This window comes from Podarcis filfolensis (assembly GCF_964270895.1).
Source record: "Podarcis filfolensis genome assembly, chromosome: 6".
NCBI lineage: Eukaryota > Metazoa > Chordata > Lepidosauria > Squamata > Lacertidae > Podarcis > Podarcis filfolensis.
The window spans coordinates 1,482,205-1,500,473 of NC_139609.1; positions in this window are offsets into that span (position 1 = coordinate 1,482,205).

Here is an 18,269-nt window from a genome sequence, read left to right on the forward strand (position 1 = left end):
GGGCACAAGGAGAAGGGGACGACAGAGGACAAGATGGTTGGATAGTGTTCTCGAAGCTACCAGCATGAGTTTGACCAAACTGCAGGAGGCAGTGGAAGGCAGGAGTCCCTGGCGTGCTCTGGTCCATGGGGTCATGAAGAGTCGGACACGACTAAACGACTAAACAACAACAACAACAACAACAGTGAATATACCACAGTTGTCCAGGGAAAGTTGCAGGCTGACCTAGAATTGTTCTACAATTGTTACATGGGCAGGGAGCCAATTCGCATCCATATGTGGTGGTTTACTTCTAGGTAATGTGTGAAGTCACTACAACCTCTTTACCCTTTTCCAATCCCCCCTCCACCACATTCAATCATGAGAGATACACATTTTCCCTTTGTAAGGTTTAGTTCCACTCAAAAGTGCTGTGTACACACACACACACACACACACACACACACACAAACACACCTCTGCCAGTAAGTAAGATGTTGTAGGAGCTAGTGTGGTGTAGTGGTTAAGAGTGGTAGTCTCGTAATCTGGGGAACCGGGTTCGTGTCGCCGCTCCTCCACCTGCAGCTGCTGGGTGACCTTGGGCCAGTCATACTTCTCTGAAGTCTCTCAGCCTCACTCACCTCACAGAGTGTTTGTTGTGGGGGAGGAAGGGAAAGGAGAATGTGAGCCACTTTGAGACTCCTTAGGGTAGTGATAAAGCGGGATATCAAATTCAAACTCTTCTTCTTGTTGTTGTTGTTAGATGTGCTTTTCTGATGGATTTGGGGTCCAGCTGATCATGGTGATCAGAAGCTGAGAATGGCTTTGTTTGAAAGGCAATTGTGGACCCAGCCCTGGTAGACAATAATAGAAGGATTCATTAATAAAATGAAAGAGAGCCAATGTGTCAGTATTTCAGGTCTCTGGATAGCTACGGAAAATTACAAGTTTGAATTACTTCACACCACGCCAGTTTTTAAAAATGTCTTCATTTAAATATTGCTTTCCCCTGCTAGACAACCTTGAATTAAGTGAAGCTCTCATGTTTTGATTTGGTTTAGAATATACATTCCTTAAGACAAATCTCAAGGGATTGTTTCTGAAGTTATTCCCTGTGTATCCTTACAACAATTGTGCTTCCCTGAATGCTGGGAGCTGTCTGGCCTGAGAATATATGGAGTCTCTTGCTGGATCAGGCCAAGCAGATACCTGTGGGAAGCTGAAAAGCAGTCTCTGCAGGGAATGCTAAAAACATGCATTCTGAATTAGGTGGAGTAAGGCTGAGGCAGCCCACCCAGGGCTTCAGATTATTCTTACTATTATATTTGTATTTAGTATTATGAATTTATCTACCACTTTTATGGCCAAAGGTCGCGTTGTTCCCCTCAACTCCCATGCAGGAGGAGGAGGACTTGGTCAGGTTAGACTGTCAAATAATTTGGTTTGTCATCTGTTCAAACAGGAATCGTGTCTTGCAGGGGTGAAACTAGGCTTCATTTCACTCAGGTTAAAGACCCAGTTTGGCACACACCCCACATGCATTTGCACACACAGAACCTGGGAGCGTCTGGAGCAGGGGGCAGCAAGGTTTACCTCGCCTGGGCCGGTTCACTCCAGCAGAGATCCCTCCGTGGGTTGGATCGTGTGCGCGGCTGTGATTTCCGGCGTCTGCGCAGAAATGATTTTCGGTGCCTGTGTCTGCACAGATGTGATTTTCGGCATCTGAGCATGTGCAGACATGATTTCCGGCGCCACAGAAGCGAGTCCCCGCGCTGCACTGCGCCGGTTTAGCACAGCGTGTGGGGACTCGGCGAGTGGGCGGCTCGGTTCAGGGGTGGCTCGTGGGCTGGTTAAAGCCCCCCCCCGGGCCTTAGGTTGCCTACTCCTGCTCTGTAGGCTTCACCAGGGGCAAAAAACATGGCCCCTCCCTGCCAGCTAGGGCTCTGTGGCTTCTAACAAACTCTGGTAAGTTTCAAACCAAGTCAGCTTATAGAAATCTGAAAGAAGTGTGTGCAGTGGCATCCTGGATCTATATACAGTCTAGATGCCACATGGACCAAGCCAGAGAAGGATGTCAGAATTTCAGCTATAAATCAGGAGGAGTGGTGTGTGTGCAAAAAGGAGTGGGAAAGAGGCAAAGGAGAAATGGGAATAGTTTGTACATTCATTAAAAAATATTAAGAAAAAGTTAAAAAGAAAAAGAAAACTTTATTGTTTTTGTTCAAATAGCCATTTATCAAAGCACGTCCCATGAGAGTAAGATACCCAAGGGAATCACCATTGAAAGAAAACACTATTAGTTCCTATTTTCCCCAGAATGATTTCCTATGGAAAAACATCGGCCACTCGGTGACTTTTATTTGGGCAGTCTAAAATGTTCGTTTACCAAGCAGCCATGCCTTGCTTCTTTTGAAAGGCATTTATATACAGTACCATCATTAAACAATCGGACCAGTCCATTCAGTCAGAACCATGACAAAACATTTTGGAATATCTGTTTAGGCAGAGGTGATAATGGCAAATGCACCATTTTTATTTACAGATAGGTAGCCGTGTTGGTCTGCCATAGTCAAAACAAAAAAAATTTTTCCCTTCCAGTAGCACCTTAAAGACCAACTAAGTTAGTTCTTGGTATGAGCTTTCGTGTGCATGCAGTGTATCTGAAGAAGTGTGCATGCACACGAAAGCTCATACCAAGAACTAACTTAGTTGGTCTTTAAGGTGCTACTGGAAGGAAAAAAAATTTTTTTGTTTTGACCATTGTTATTGTTGTTACATTATTTCCAGGGGTATTTTTTAAAATGCCCAAGGGTCGCAGAATTCTAGATAATCGGACCCAGCCGTATGGAATTATCCAAAAGGAATTTTTTAGGCCGCAGCTCTGATGAGCTTCTCCTTGCTCCAGGAATTACTGGGGCAGAAACAATTGGCACTACCAAAGCAGGCTTCTTCCTCTGCATCCTTCCTCCAAAGACACACAGTGTGACTTGAAACATCCTTAGACAGAGCAATGTTACACATCAAGAACATTCTTTTAAAAAATTACTTGACTCTATCGTTCGCCTCCCTAGTGGTTTCCTTTTATAAGCCCTTATCTATTTTGGACACTTGTTCATTTTCTCATTAAGCGCAAGTTTGAATCAGCTTCATAGGAAATTGGCCTTCAGAAAAGAGTGAACAGCTGAGTGAAAATCAGGTAAAGCTTTCACATGACAGACCAATTTGGACAAGAGAAATGTTAATCACAGGACTTTACACCCTGGGAAATCTTGAACTTGTTCTCACCCCTGCCAATGGCGGCATTCCAACAAAAGGCCTGACAGCGCTCTATAATTCTGCCTATTGGAATTTCCAGTGATGATAGTATCAGCTACTTAGGTAAGGGCCAGTCTGCCTTACCAATAAATCTGTTCAATGGCAGCCAGAGAAATCCAGAGATTCAGGTATTTACGCCAACAGCCAGTTTGTGACGGCACAATATCAGCATAGCTTAATCAAGTGCCAGTGTGGTCCAAGCAAAAAAGAAAACAACAGCCTCGTATTACATATTACGGTAGTTTATCTTCATAGGTAATACGAGACTGTGCGGTTCAAAGGAAAGGACAGATATAGTAAATGAGAATACTTGGAAGTCTTTTTTAGTTTATTTATAGAAACCTTTTCTGTTCTTTTTGTGAGTGTGCATTAGTATAAATTTAAGTGTTAATATGTTAATATGTTATTGTATTTACATACAATACATTTCTTCCTTTCCCTTCTTCTCTTCTTGTACTAAACGTTGTTATGTATTTATGTTTTTAATTTAAATCAATAAAGATTATTTTAAAAAAGGAAGAAAAAGAAAACAACAGCTGTGTAAACCACAGAGAACTTTGGGACCACAGCAGCCATTTTCCCAGTATCCAAGGCGACACTAACGGTACACACCAATCATACGGCAGCATGCTGATAATGCCCCCCCATCAGGCAGACATGGGAAAGGGTCCATTGGGGGATGAGCAAGCACGCCTAAGACAATCCCCCCCAAGCACAAGGATGTCGTTGTTCTCTCACAAGCCTCTGCCACTGTGGCATGTGCAGGCAGGCAGCAGGTGTGTAGCAACCAAGAGATCCTTGCAGGCAGGGATCTGAATCCTATCAGTGTCAGGCTTCAGGGAAGCAGTGAATACAAGAAGAGTTCTTACTAATGAGTTAAGGGGCTATTGTCTCTGAGTCCTTTGCTCTTGCACTCTCAATAAACGCCGAGTTCTGGGAGATGGGGGTCAGAAATACGCTCCAATGATAACGTGTCAGCTGGCTGCTCTGGCTCTGCTTCCCCCCTCCCTTCTCCCAACACGTCCCAACTCTTCTGCTCACCTGTCTCTGAGCTTTGACCTTCCCCAAACCACTGCTGTAACCGTCATCGCGCCACTCCGTGGTGTGTGGAGTGCCGCAGGGTGCGATACTCTCCCCGATGCTTTTCAACATTTTTATGCGCCTCCTTGCCCAGCTTGCCAGAGTTTTGGGTTGGGCTGCCATCAGTATGCTGATGACACCCAGCTTTATCTGTTGATGGATGGCCATCCTGACTCGGCCCCAGACACACTGATCAGATGTTTGGAAGCTGTGGCTGGATGGTTACGTGGGAGCCGGTTGAAGTTAAATCCTTTGAAGACAGAGGTCCTTTGGCTGGGAAGGGACGATATGGGATTGGGGGGGGCAACTCCCATCTCTTGTGGGGGTGCAATTAGTGCCAGCACCATCCGTTAAGAGTTTGGGTGTAATCTTCAACGCCTCCCTTTCCATGGAGGCGCAGATTGCAGCTATAACAAAGGCGGCATTTTTTCATCTCCGCCATGCTAAGCAGTTGGCTCCTTACCTCTCTCGCCCTGACCTAGCCACTGTGATCCACGCGATGGTCACCTCCAGACTGGATTATTGTAACTCGCTCTACTGCCCTTGAGATTGACCCAGAAACTCCAGCGGGTGCAGAATGCCGCGGCGAGACTCCTTACGGGGTCTTCACCGTGGGATCACATTCACCCCATGCTATACCAGCTGCACTGGCACCCAGTGGAGTACGTGATAAGGTTTAAGGTGCTTGTTTTAACCTTTAAAGCCCTATATGGCATAGGACCCTCATACCTATGGGACTGCCTCTCCTGCTATGTTCCATGGAAGACTTTACGGTCTGCAAATAACAACACCCTGAAGATTCCGGGCCCCAGGGAGATTAGACTGGACTTGACCAGAGCTAGGGCTTTTTGGGCTGTGGCCCCGATGTGGTGGGACGCTCTGTCACAAGAGACTAGGGCCCTGCGGGACTTGACATCTTTCCGCAGGGCCTGCAAGACAGAGCTGTTCCACCAGTCCTTTGGCCAAGGCACAGCCTGACCCCCTCCTTTGGTAATTCTTCACAGAACTCTAGCCCAATGGTTGCCATCAATTTGATTTGAACTGATTTTATAATGAATTGATTTTAGAATGCTGTATTATTTTACTGTTGTTAGCCGCTATGAGCCCAGCTTCGGCTGGGGAGGGCGGGATAAAAAAATAATTTAAAAAAAAAATACCGCCTTCCTCTTCTCTGGAAGCTTCAGGCGAAGGGGGGGAGCAATCTCCACCATTCCTCCTCCATCTTGTCCCCTTCAGTCGATCTCTGACAATCAGAGATGGAAGAAATTCTGGAAGCAGGACCAATGAATAGGATTGCCAAGATACTGAAAGGAGAGAGATTTGCGGCAGTTACACTTTAAGGCACAGCTTCTTCCCGCTTTCCTTGCTACAGACTCCATTTGCACAATATATTTAAAGCAGTATCATACCACTTTAAACAGTCCTGGCTTCTCCTAAAGAGTCCTGGGACAATAGAGTGGTTTAGCAACCATCCCTCATTCCAGGGAACTCTGGGAATTGTAGCTCCGTGAGGTGAATAAGGGTCTTCTAAGAATGCTCAGCACATAGCAAACTACAGTTCCCAGAATTCTTTGGGGGAACCTAAGGCTGCGGTAGATGTATAGCATTGATGAGGCCATAGTCCTGTGCAGAACACACTGCCATGTGAGTAAGGAGTTTCCTGGCCATCTGACAAGGAATGTACAACTACTAAACTTACGTAGTGACCTTGGACCAGTTGTTATCACTCAACGTAACCTACCTCACAAGGAGAACCATGTACGCTGCCTTGAGCTCCTTGGAGGAAAGGGGCTGTACAACTGTAGTAAATGAATGAATAGACAATTCTGCTGTGGAGATAAGCTAGAAAGAGAGGCTGGGCCAGTGCCGGATTTATGTATAAGCTGTAAGCTGAACAAGCTATAGCTTAGGGCCCCACTCTCTTGGGGGGGGGGAGCCAAAATCACTATTAATATACTTCTTAATTGTATTTCAGTTCAATGATTACTTCGATAAACTACATATTTTGTTATGTGCAAATGGCTTTAGATACCTATTAGGTCCGTAAATTAGCGTATAGCATATATTCAACACAAAAAAACAGTGGCAATTTGTTGTTGACAAAGGATAGCTAGACATATAAAGGGCCCCATGACCTTCAGGAGCTTAGGGCCTCATCCAGCCTAAATCCTGTCCTGGGCTTGGGATCTCACCACGGGTCTTCAGGCTCTGCCTCCTGTTCTTATAAGGGCTCAGGCTCTGGCCCTTCACTCCCCCCTCCCCCCCAAGTCTGAGCTTCAGGAGATTTTGCAGCTGTAGTGTAAGACAGATTACACTGGCAAAGAAAGTGAGTGGCAAGGCAGATGACAATGCAGTTCTAGACAGGTCTACTCAGAAGTAAGTCCCACTGAGTCCACGGGGACTCACTCCCAAGTAAGCACATATAGGACTGCTGCCTCAGAAAATTTCATGGCTGGACCAGAATTTGAGCCTCAAAATGGTCTGAATAGGAAATTTCTGAAAATGATTAATTCCTATTTCAAGTTTTTAGATTATATGCATAAGTCCGCAGGCAGGGCCCTATGTTATTTAATTTAACAGGGACTATTTCCTGAACTGTTGATAATATTAAAGAAGCTGGCTAGACAAACTCTTTGAACAAAATGATGATTTATTACTGTTTGTAAAATATAAAAATCTAATACATAGGGTATGTGCTTCATGCTCCACTGAAGTCAGTAGGACTTAAAATGTGTTTAACTCTGAATAAAACTCATTGTGTGTGTGTGTGTGTGTGTGTGTGTGTTCATCATCATTAAAGAAATGTGTTACTTTAACTACTGATCTTCTGGAAGAGAAGCTCCAGAGACACATTAAAACTGCTTTGAGGGACCAGAACAACAAAATAAACTGTTTCTGTACAAATTAAATTAAGATTATCTAAACAGGGCATAACATTGCCTTTATAAGCAAAAGGTTTGCTTACCTGATTTAGAATGGAAGATTTTTGTGGATGTCAATTTCATGGGTAACTTAACACAAAAGCTACATTGGCCAAAGCATGGGTTACTTGTGAAAGGAAAGAGAAAACAACAGAGGAATATCATGTCTGCACTGGGTGGAGAGGATAATGCTAGGCTGGCCTGCACTTCATGGGAAGCCAAAGCAATGCTTATTGGGACTGCGCAAACATGCTGGCTCCAGGGGAGGAGCTCGTACCCACAGGGTTCCTCCCTGGCTCTTTTAGCTTCTTAGCACAGCATGGCAGACAAGTCAAAGTGCCATCCAAATTCAGGGTCATGGTTAAGCTGTCTCCTCCTTATCTGCAACCAGGGCTGGCTGCCTCTTGGATGGAGGAGGAGGCACTGCTGGTCTCCTCTCACCCTTGTTCTCAATGTACAGTGGTACCTCTAGATACAAACGGGATCCGTTCTGGAGCCCCGTTCGCATCTAGAGGTAAACGCATCTAGCGACGGCATGTCTGCGCATGCTTGCGCCGCTTTTCGCCACTTCTGCACATGCGTGTGACGTCATTTTGAGCGTCTGTGCATGCGCAAGTGGCAAAACCCGGAAGTAACACGCTCCTTTACTTCCGGGTTGCCACGGAGCGCAACTCAAACGCACTCAACTTGAAGCAAATTTAACCCGAGGTTGTTTTTTCTCCCCTAGTTCTGATGTAGATTTTCACTAGCCCCTTCTTTCCTGGCTGGGGTGGGTACCATTTTGTGGTTCATCGCAGGTTCCAAAGTGTCTTGGCCAGCCTGTCTATTAAGGTAAAGGTACCCCTGCCCGTACAGGCCAGTCTTGACAGACTCTAGGGTTGAGTGCTCATCTCACTCTAAAGGCCGGGAGCCAACACTGTCCGCAGACACTTCTGGGTCACGTGGCCAGCGTGACGAAGCTGCTCTGGCGAACCGGCACCAGCGCAGCACACGGAACGCCATTTACCTTCCCGCTATAAAGCGGTACCTATTTATCTACTTGCACTTAAGGGTGCTTTCGAACTGCTAGGTGGCAGGAGCTGGGACCGAACGACAGGAGCTCATCCCGCCGCGGGGATTTGAACCGCCGACCATGCGATCGGCAAGTCCTAGGCAATGAGGTTTTACCCACAGCGCCACCCGCGTCCCCAGCCTGTCTATTATCTATGGCTAAAAACAAGCCTTGGCCTACAGATTGTGATTAAGAAGGACAGATCTTAACCAAGATCCCAATTTTTGATGACATGCTAAGCCAAACCTTGTTTTTGCTGCCACACCACACTGAACCACAGAGGAGCAAAGCAGTGGCCTGTGAGCTAGCATGTGTGGGTATTCACACTAAACCGTGGTTTGCCTTAGCTATACTGTACAGACAAGGACAGCAGTACCAGAAATTACAGCTTTATCCTCTTAGTCCTTATTCTCACTTGGTGGCCTCAGGTGAGCAATTCTCTCTCAGCCTCAATCCTCTCATCTGCAAACTGCAAAATGTGAGATATTAACACTGACTTGCCTTGTAAAGATTACATCTAGATAATGCATGTGAATCAATTTGAAAGCACTATAAAAATGTTAAGTGTTTATATCTAGTAGTATCATAGATCATTCTTAAAACTCCCAGTACAGTACTGTATTTTTTAACATGAGAACATCAGTACCCCATTCATGTTCTTTAATCCGTATTTATGTATGGATGTTTCCAGTAGCAACATGCACTCACCCTGTTGTTGTTGTTGTTGTTTTAATCAATCAGATTTTAAAAATAAAACATGAAGGAATGGAACTGGCCCCATGAAACTCACTTCCTCTTAGATGGAAGGCTAACACTCCACTAATTGATTTATACCACAGTCAGAGAACAATATTACCATATTGGCCCGAATATAAGCCACACTTTTTTCCCTTCAAATTCTGATTGTGAAAAGTTAAAGTGCAGCTTATATTTGCAACCTTACGGTATCACTGCTGAAACAGCTGCCCAGGAGGGTCATCGGGGGTGCGGGACAAGGGCGTGCCGCCACCCGCAACTCCCAAGCCGGCTTGGGGAGGGAGTGCCAGGAGTGCCGGGAGGCGGTAGAGCCAGGAGGTGGGCGTGCAGCACGCTCAGAGCCGAGCACCGGCCGTCCCCAGTCCAGAGCGGTAGTGCCAGGAGGCAGGCCGCACCCGCAAATAAGCCTTGAATTTTAAAAGTACAGCTTGTTTTGGGGCCAATACAGTTTTTCGCTGATAGATGAGATTCATCCCGTTATGGCTATTACAAGCGCTGCAAATAAGCATATCTTTAAAAATCATTATTCTAATTCCTAGTGCAAACGAAACAAAACCAACTCCTGTCAGGACCATTATGCATCCCTCGTAGTATTATGCAAGTAGTTTTTAAGCAAAGCACAATAGGTTTTCTAGCCAGGGAAGCCTAACCTATTGTTTCTCCCCTTGCACATCTGGTTGGTTGGTTTGAAAAAGGGAAATAATAAAGAAAACAGCTCCTCTGTAAGATGAACCAAATTTAACACACTTCAGGGTGTTCAGGGTGCTGAGACCTGTGGTCTCCCAACTGCGCTACGATTCCCAGAGCCCCCCTGGAAAGAGGGATTGGTTGTTAAATCATTCTGGAATGGTAGTGATGCCAGGGGAATAGGGGTCTCCTAACGACCCTCAGCACACTTCAGAAACTACAGTTCACAGAATTCTTTGGGGAAAACCATGACTGTTTAAAGTGGCTTTAAATGTATACTGCAGATGAGGCCTGAGCCTCAGCAAAAGTTCTCTTGGACGTGTCCTGATTGGGGGAGAAAGGAGAAGCCTTGTGTGGATTCAGCTATGCTGACAGTTGAATCCATTTTTAAATACTACTGTAACTGGAATTTTCCTTCTCTGACTGTGTGCCTCTTGGATAACAAAGCTGGAATAGTTTTGCCACTGTGGGAACAAAAGAACATTTAGAAATTGCTCAAAACCCTTGAGGATCCAAAAGGAATCTTGAAGACTTTCTGAGGTTTTGATGTTTAATGCTGTCTAGAGCTGGAGCATAGTGCCCCACTATGATGGAAAATGTTCAGTGAATTGGGACTTCCGGTCGGCGCCAGCGATTAATGGCGGTCTCCCGCTGAGCTCCGCTCAGGGAGACTGCTCCGCGAGTTCGGGTCTGACCGCTACGGCGAAGCGGGGACCCTTAAAATCACAGGCGCAGAAGCCTGTGAACACGGAGACTCGGTGGGCACCTTAAGCGCCCCCCCTTTATCGCAAAGGAGCCTTTTTAAAGGCTCCGGAGCGGCATCGGGTGAGCGCGGTGCTGAGAGTCGCTACCCAGCCCGTGGAGCGAAGCCACGTCGCCATTAACGGAGAGCGCCGATTTCTTCCTGTCATTTGGACTGAATTGGATTACCCGTGAGTAAGACGGAAAGACAACATTAAAAGAAAATTTTAAGAATTTGGCTGAAAACGGAGAAGGCAAAAAATAAGGAAGTCTGCCTTCCTCGGACTGCATGTAAACAAAGCAATGAAATAGGAAGCTGCAATTTGACAGGAAGCAGCTTTAAATTTAATGGACTCAGACATTGGACTTAATTCCCCCCCGTAGCAGGCAGGGGCAGGGGGGGAAGATTTGTGAATTGCTGTACCTGCATGGAAGAAGCATAGAAGGGGAAATTTCTGCCATTTTGAACCCTTGGGGAGGACTGCCTGGAAAGTGAGCCACCGGGACGGAGAGCTGTCACTTAGAGACTTGCAACAAAGTTGGTCTTTTATATCTTTGCAACAAGTAAAGACTTTATTGGATACAAATAGGGTACTCTGGAAAGATACATCTGATACCATTTGGAAAATATTGGAATAGGCTGTTACTTTTGTTACTTTTGAAGGGAACTTTTTGTTTTTGGTACTTGGAACTTTGAGCGGCTCCCTCTAGAGGCCGCAGGAAAACTGTTACAATTGTTACAATTCTTATTGTGAGAAACAGGCTTGTGGAATTTCCCATTTGAAAGCTATTCCCGTGGGAATGACCTTGGGACATGAGTGGCCCAATAGAAGCAAGAGTAACGAGAGCTAAAGGTAAAGTTGAACAAAAGAGAAGGGCCTCAGTAACAAATCCAATTGCACCTGCTACAACTTTTCCCATGGATACTGCGGCAGTGGCTAATGCACTAGTGAGAATAAATGAATCCCTGGAAGCACTCACAAAGCAGAGCACTGAAAACTCTAAACAGCTGATCGAACTGTCAACAAAAATAGATAAAAACACAGAGACAATAAATAAATTAGTCCAAGAAAGTGAGGCAACTAGAAAGATTGCAGAGGAAGCGAAAATCTCTGCAGAAGAAGCAAAAGTTTCTGCAGGAAATACACAGGAAAAGTTGGTGCCAGTCTGTAAAAAGCTAGAAGAACATGATGCTGCCTTGTCTTTACTGGAATTACAGAGGAAAAATAGGAATTTAAGATTAAGATTGATTCCAGAAAATGAAAAGGATAATTTGACAGACTATCTTACAAAAGAATTTCTGGAATTTTGGCAGGACAGCTTGAAAGAAGAGGAGTTTAAGATAATAACTGCTTTCAGACTGGGCAGGAAACAAAACAGAAAGAGCCCTAGAGACTGTTTAATAACTTTGAGATCTCAGGAGGAGAGGGACAAGATATTAAACTTACATTTTCAAAGAGCTCTTGAGATTGGAGATTTTCGTGTGCAGATTTTTAAAGATATCCCCAAATATATCTTGGAAGTGAGGACTTACTACAAGGATTTGGTCACTTTACTGAGAAAGAACAATATACCATTCAGATGGGAGTTCCCGCAAGGCCTGTCTTTCAATTACAAAGGAAAGAAAATTAAGATAAAAACAGTGCAAGACAAAGAACAATTTTTGGCAAGGAACGAGGAGGACCTTTGCAAGGAAACGGTGGATGCTACAGACCCAGCAGAAATACCAGATATTTCAAACTTATCTTTTGGAGCTAAAACATTAACAGAAGAAGGTTTGCTTGGAGCAGTTGGAGGAGTATCTAAGTAAATAACAAGATGTCTCTGCAAATTCTAAGCTGGAATTGTAATGGACTGAACCTTCCTAGAAAAAGGAGGGAGGTGTTTCATATTTTGAAAAAAGAACAATTGGACTTGATTTGCTTACAAGAAACCCACGTGACCAGAATACATCGAAAACTACTTATAAATAAAAGATTAGGACAAGAATTTATTTCATCTGACAAAGTGAAGAAAAGAGGAGTGGTAATTTATGCAAAGGAAAAGTTGCCCCCTAAATTAATATTTAAAGATGAACAAGGAAGATATTTGGCAATCGAAATCCAAGTTCAAGGAGAAAAATTATTGGTAATAGGAGTTTATGCACCGAATGAAGGGAAGTCAGAATTTTTTAAGAAATTGCATGAGACACTAATGGACTATTTGGACTATAATGTAATCTTAATGGGAGATATGAATGGAGTGGTCTCCACAAATATGGACAAAGCACAAAGACAGGTGGTCTCCAAGGATGGGAGACTACCTAAGACCTTTTTTGAAATGACTGACAATATGAACCTGATTGACATTTGGAGAACAAGGAACCCTCTTGAGAGAGAGGGAACCTTTTTCTCTGAGGCAAAAATGACTTGGACTAGAATTGACCAAATATGGGTATCTAGTGGGATGGCACCAAAGATTAAGAAAGTGGAAATCTGCCCAAAGACTTGTTCCGACCATAATGCTGTAAAGATGGAGATGAACCCAACAACAGCTGGCTCCTTTAGATGGAGGATGAATGACTCCCTGTTTAGAGATGAAGAGGTGTACAAAAAGGCCCAGAAAGCAATAAAGGACTACTTTGAAATAAATCTGAGAACAGAAGTGGAAAAAAGAGTAATCTGGGACGCAAGTAAAGCCGTCATGCGAGGATTTTTAATACAACAGAATGCCATAAAAAGGAAGAGACAGAATGAGCAAAAGGATAAGATCCTGGAAAAAATAAAAGAAGGAGAAAAAAGACTGAGATCTAAACCAAAGTCACATGAAATTTTGAGAGAAATTAAGTTTTATCAGAGACAATATATGGAATTGATGAACCAAGAGATAGAATGGAAAATAAAACAAATGAGACAAAAGACATTTGAATCGGCAGATAAATGTGGGAAATTTTTGGCATGGCAACTGAAGAAGAGACAAAAACAGAATACGGTTACCAATTTAGAAGTGGAGGGAAAGAACATCTACAAACCAAATGAGATTAGAAACTGTTTTCAGAGCTATTTCAGGAGACTCTACGCACAAGGGCCGGTGAACGAAAAAGAAATTGAAGAATTTCTTAAAAAATATGGATTACAAAAAATTTCTGAACAAAGTAGAGTGATTTTGAACCAGAAGATAACTGATCAAGAAATTGAGGGAGCCATTCAGAATATGCAATTGGGAAAATCTCCAGGACCTGATGGACTGACCTCCAGATACTACAAAGCTTTGAAAGAATGGCTTATGCAACCGTTGAAGGAGGTCTGCAACGAAATTATAGAGGGGAAGAAGGCACCTGAATCGTGGAAAGAAGCTTATATTACACTTATACCAAAGACAGAGACTGAAAAGAACCAGGTTAAGAACTACCGCCCAATATCATTACTCAATGTGGATTACAAAATTTTTGCAGACATTTTGGCAAAAAGACTGAAAAGAGTTTTGGTGGGGGAGATTCATAAAGACCAAGCGGGCTTTCTTCCAGGAAGACATTTGTCAGACAATGTGAGAAACATAGTAGACATTATGGAGTTATTGGAAGTTAATATTAATACCAAGGCAGTGTTAATTTTTGTGGATGCGGAGAAGGCCTTTGACAATATTTCTTGGAATTTTATGAAAAAGAACCTCCAAGGGATGGGGGTAGGCCAAGGTTTTGAAAATGGTATAAGTGCAATTTATTCTGAACAAAAAGCAAAATTGATTGTAAATAACGTGGTTACAGAAGAGTTTGCTATTGAGAAAGGGACACGACAGGGATGCCCAATATCCCCATTACTTTTTATATCGGTCCTGGAGGTATTATTAAACATGATTAGAGAGGACCAGCTGGTTAAAGGGATTCAGGTCGGAGCTAAACAGTATAAACTGAGAGCATTTGCAGATGATTTAGTTTTAACCCTGGAAGAGCCAGACACTAGTACGAAAAGAGTTTTAGAATTAATACAAATATTTGGTCAAGTAGCAGGTTTTAAGCTGAATAAACAGAAAACGAAAGTACTGGATAAAAACTTAACAGCTGTTGAAAGGGAGAAGTTTCAGAGTGAAACTGGTTTGACAGTAGCAAAGAAGGTGAAATACCTAGGGATTAATCTGACATCTAAGAATGTGAACTTAGTTAAAGACAATTATGAGAAATGTTGGACAGAAGTTAAGAAAGATCTAGAAACATGGTCAAATCTAAGACTTTCCTTGTTGGGCCGAATTGCTGTTATTAAGATGAATGTCTTGCCGAGAATGTTGTTTTTGTTTCAAACATTGCAGATTTTGGACAAAATGGATTGTTTCAAGAGGTGGCAAAAAGATATATCTAGATTTGTCTGGCAGGGCAAAAAGCCCAGAATAAAATTTAAGATATTAACTGATGCGAAAGAAAGAGGGGGGTTTGCCCTGCCGGACTTAAAGTTGTATTATGAATCAGCAGCCTTTTGCTGGCTGAAAAACTGGCTGCTTCTTGAGAACACAGACATTTTGGATTTGGAAGGGTTCAATAACAGATTTGGCTGGCATGCATATTTATGGTACGACAAGGTAAAAATCCATCAAGGTTTCAAAAACCATATTGTCAGGAAAGCATTATATAATGTTTGGATTCGGTATAAAGATTTGTTAGAAAACAAAACCCCTAGGTGGTTGTCACCAATGGAGGCTAAGGAAGTGAAAAAACTTAATATGGAATCCAAATGGCCGAAGTATTGGGAAATTATAGAACATGAGGAGGGAAAAGTAAAATTGCAGAGTTATGAGAAGTTGAAATTTAAAGTAAGAGACTGGCTACATTACTACCAGATAAATGAAGTTTTTAAACAGGACAGGAAAATTGGCTTCCAGGTGGAGAGGTCAAAATTAGAAACAGAGCTTTTGGAACCCAGCACTAAAAATCTGTCAAGAATGTATAACTTGTTGCTGAAATGGAATACACAGGATGAGACGGTTAAATCAGCTATGATTAAATGGGCACAAGATATTGGTCACGACATTATGTTTGCTGACTGGGAACAGTTATGGACCACCGGTATAAAGTTTACGGCATGTAATGCCTTAAGAGAAAACATTATGAAAATGATCTATAGGTGGTACATGACTCCAGTCAAGCTTGCAAAAATTTACCACACGCCCAATAATAAATGCTGGAAATGTAAGGAAACTGAAGGTACCTTTTACCACCTTTGGTGGACGTGCCCAAGGATTAAGGTCTTCTAGGAAATGATTTATAATGAAATGAAGAAGGTGCTTAAATGCACATTTGTGAAGAAACCAGAGGCCTTTCTCCTGGGCATGGTGGGCCAATTGGTCTCAAAGAAAGATAGGACGTTTTTTATGTATGCTACAACAGCAGCAAGAGTACTTCTGGCAAAGTACTGGAAGACACAAGAACTACCCACACTGGAAGAATGGCAGACCAAGGTGATTGACTACATGGGACTGGCGGAGATGACTGGCAGAATCCGTGACCAAGGGAGAGAGACGGTGGAAGAAGATTGGAAGAAATTTAAAGTTTATCTCAAGAACTGTTGCAAAATTAATGAGTGTTAAAATGTTTTGGGTCAGGTAAAACAGAATTGCGGGGACAAACAATTGGATATGAGAAAAAGGATTTAAAGAAAAAAAAGTGTTATAAGTTGACATTGGGGCTTGCTGGAAAACTTTAAAGTAGGGATGCAGAAAAGGGAGGTATGAGGAAGTCGATGAAAGAAGGTTCAAGAAAAAATGTGAAGAAATTATACGTGTTTATATGTTTGTTTGTTTTTGTATTGTTTTGTATTGTCTATTATTATGTGTTAAAAAACCAATAAAAATTTTATTAAAAAAAAAATGTTCAGTGAATTGAGCTATGCACTTTTGCATGTTCTTATCACAGTGCGACTCCTGCACTGCGAGGGGTTGGACTAGATGACATTTGAGGTCCCTTCAAACTCTACAATTCTATGATTCTATGATTAACTCCTGCCCTTCTTCCTTCCTTCCTTCCTTCCTTCCTTCCTTCCTTCCTTCCTTCCTTCCTTCCTGTCCTCCTTCCTGTTTTCTTCTTGAATATTCTGGAAGCAACAGAATAAACTGCAGGTATCAGCATACAAGAAGCAACTGGTGCTGAGAGAGAAGTATTTCAAAATGAGAAAACTTCACAAGTATAAAAACACTGTTGCATGTGTCTGTACTAATTTGAAATAAAAAATAGGGACTGACAATAAAGCACAGGACAGCTTAGCTAGTTGGCAGATGATGGACAAGGTTGGCGAGGCTTTGAGACTGTTTTTAGAATAAACTGTACCTTGAGCACTTACAGTCCAGGAAAGGGTGCTGCAAAGAGAAATTTCTAGCAATAAATGAACTATAGCATCTTACAGAGTTCTTTCTAGTGACATGGATCTCTTGGCGCTTCATAAAGTCATATCTTTTTTATATTCCAAAAAATATCAGAAGATGTTTTGAATGTAGACCAGGCAGCACAAAAAGCTCTCATAAAACAGCAGTATGGTAGTAGTTTGCTGCTATCCTCAATTCCCCCTTAACTCAGTGCTACTTTGGGAAGGAGTCCACCTCTGTCTGAAATTCCTTTGGGCCCTGCATAGTGTTTCCTTTCTATTTACAGCCTAGAAGAGTTCAGTGAGATGCGTGAACCATACTTGTTGGGTTTTTCCACTGACCCAAGATGCCTGAGGCATTACAGAAAAGGTCTAGATATTGTCATTGTGGCGTGCTTTTCACCCCAGCCAAGAAGTGTTGTTGCTTTCTCAATTTTTTACAAACCTAGATGGACACTCACAGCCTTTTTATGGGTGGTGAGGGTCCAGAAGAAGTAGAGGGTGCAGTGGACAAAACATATTTTGCTAGACTATAAGGGCGTTCCATTAGTAAAGAGAAATCACATTCTGAATGACTGCAGAATGCAGTGTCCTAGTAAACGGATACTATAAAGCATGTGTGCAAGATGCAGCCATGACCTCCTGGCAGCAGCGTGAAGCCTCGGTTAGAAAACACCCATCTTGAAATCAGGTACAGCAATGGGTTGAAGAAAAATGGATAGCTGTACTTATTCAAAATTGACTAAAGTAACTGGAGGTCAAACGTGACATTTACCATCTGAATTCTGAATGTGAGATTTTACCGCAGGATTCATCTCTAATGGCTTTGCTATGTGTTTCCTGACATCTCTTAATTGTTTTGCTTCTGGCAGGTGTCAAATATCAATTGTCACAGGCTATCAAATGCTGTCAAATGTGCATGTCAAACAGTGCAAAACAGTAAAGATTAACAAAAAAAGCCCCAAATATGAATGTGAAGGGCCTTGGGTTGATGTGGGCGGTGTGGAGCTGTGAATTTGGGTTTCCAGCTTAAAGTCTAGGCTTTTGGCCTCCTGAGCAGAATCTGAGTGTTCTCACTGGGTTGGCCCCAGGCAGGCTTGAGGAAATAAATAGGTTTCTGACTTTGTCAGAGATTTCACTTACCCCCAGCACACACTCCAAAGCTGCTACTGAATCCCAGGATTATATGCAACAAGCATCAAAATTAAATGTACTGACATTTTAAGAAAAGGGGGGGAAATATTGGTGTCTGGCTGGACATTGAGAAGTGGGGGCTAGGCACTGAGGAGTGGGCATAAGGAGAAGGGGGGGTGGAGACTGACTTGGAAGAAGGGATCCGTGATCTGGGGGAGCCTGTAACAACCAGGAGACAAGAGTCAGAGGCAGCAGAAGCTGCAGGGTCAGAGCGTGAAG